Source organism: Chrysochloris asiatica, unplaced genomic scaffold (assembly GCF_000296735.1).
Source record: "Chrysochloris asiatica unplaced genomic scaffold, ChrAsi1.0 scaffold00062, whole genome shotgun sequence".
NCBI lineage: Eukaryota > Metazoa > Chordata > Mammalia > Afrosoricida > Chrysochloridae > Chrysochloris > Chrysochloris asiatica.
In genome coordinates, this window is record NW_006408580.1 from 15284061 (window position 1) to 15286331 (window position 2271).

The window sequence follows — 2271 nt, forward strand, 5'->3', positions numbered from 1 at the left end:
TCTTCATGTATGATGTTCTTGATGTCATCCCACAACTCTTCTGGTCTTCAGTCTTTAGTGTTTAATGTATCAAATCTGTTCTTCAGATGATCCCTAAATTCAGGTGGGATATAGTCAAGGTCACATTTTGGCTCTCATGGGCTTGTTTTCATTTTCTTCATCTTCAGTTTGAATTTGCATATGAGCAATTGATGCTCTGTTCCACAATGTGTCCCTGGCCTTGTTTTCACTGATTATGTAGAGCTTTTTCCATTGTCTCTTTCCACAGATGTAGTCAGTTTGATTTCGGTGTATTCCATCTGGTGTGGTCCATGTGTACAATCATCTCTTATGCTGTCTAAAGAAGGTATTTGAAATGAACAAATAATTGACTTTGCAGAATTCTACCATGCGTTCTCAAGCATCATTTCTACCATGCGTTCTCCAGCATCTCCAGCAAAATATGGTTTCACCAAGACCATATTTTCCAACTACTGATCCTTCCTCTTTGCTCCCAACCTTTGCATGCCAATCTCCAGCAATGATCAAATACTTCTTGATTGTATGTTTGACCAATTTCAGATTGAAGAAGTTGGTAGAATTCTTCTATTTCATCCTTACTGGCTTTAGTGGTTGGTGAGTACATTTGAATAATAGTCATATTAACTGGTCTTCCCTGTATGCACATGGATATTATTCTATCACAGACAGTGTTATACCTCATGACTGATCTGAGTATGTTCTTTTTGACGATGAATGTAACACCATTCCTCTTCAAATTTGTCATTCCCGGCATAGTAAACCATGGGTTGTCAGGTTCAAAATGGCCAATACCAGTCCATTTCAGCTCACTAATGCCTAAAATATCAATGTTTATGCATTCCATTTCATTATTGACAATTCCCAATTTTCCTAGATTCATACTTTGTAAATTCCATGTTCTGATTATTAATGGATGTTTACAGCTGTTTCTCTTCATTTTGAGTTGAGCCCCATCAGCAAATGAAGATCCCACAGGCTTTACTCCCACATGCTTACTCCATTCACGTCATCATGGTCAACTCTACTTAAAGGAGGCAGCTCTTCCCCAGTCGCATTTTGATAGCCTTCCAACCCAAGGGGCTCATTTTCCAGCACTATATCTGACAGTGTTTCTCTGTTATTCATAAGGTTTTCAGTGACTAAATAGTCAGAAGTAGTTTGTCACTCCTTCTTCCTAATCTGTCTTCCTAATATGGAAGCTCATCTGAAACATGACCACCAAGGGTGACGCTGCTGGGATTTAAAATATTGGTGGCATAGCTTCCAGAATCACAACTCACATGCCACCGTAGTACAACAAACTGACAGATCAGTGGTGGGTAAAGTGTCTAGTGAGCTTGAATTCTGACATTGCAGCTAGCAAGTCAACCCACTATGCCTATTTTCTTATTTAATATATCAGTAATTCAAGAGGTAGGTGATGCCAGGATTGGTTCAACAATCCAACAAAGGCATCAAGGATCTGGACTTCCTCCATCTTTCTGCTCTGCCCTTCTCAAGTTATTAACCAGTTGCCCAGGCTTGTCTCCTCATTGTTGCAAAATGGCTGCAATGATTCCAGGCATCAAGTGCAAACACCGCAATGCTGAACTGAAGAAAAGAAGTGTTTCCACCCATGGGGAATTTCTTATTAAGGATAAAAGTTTTCTTAGAAACCCCTTTCCTCAGTTTTTAATGACTAGAATTGGGTCTCCTGTTCCTGCCTTAGCTTCAAGGGAGGCTGATGTTGTTGTCATTAAATGCTGTCCAGTCAGATCCAACTCATAGAGACCCTGTAGAGAGTTTGGGAGAAGTGGCTGGCGGGTTTAAGCTGCCAGCCTTGTAGTTAGTGTTCCAGTGCTTATCCTACAGTGATACACCAGGACTCCTTCAAGGGAGGCTAGAAAGTGAGAAATTGGCATGTATTGCCTCTAGGATGGAAAGTTCCCTTACATCAAAAAAAGAAGAGAAATAGCAAAACACATCTATGCCACACATAGATTACACATTTGCTGCATTTTTATCTAATGCCTATCAAGCACTTCCACTTAAAACCAAACGGCCACCACTTGTCTGTCGGTTTGTCATACTATGGTGGCTTGTGAGTTGCTATCAACACTCACAGAAGCTGCAGTCAAGAGATCAAATGACGAATTGCATTAAGCAAATCTGCTGCATAAGACCTTTTTAAAGTATTGAAGAGCAAAGATGTTAGCTTGAGGACTAAGGTGCACCTGACCCAAGCCATGGTATTTTCAATAACCTCATATG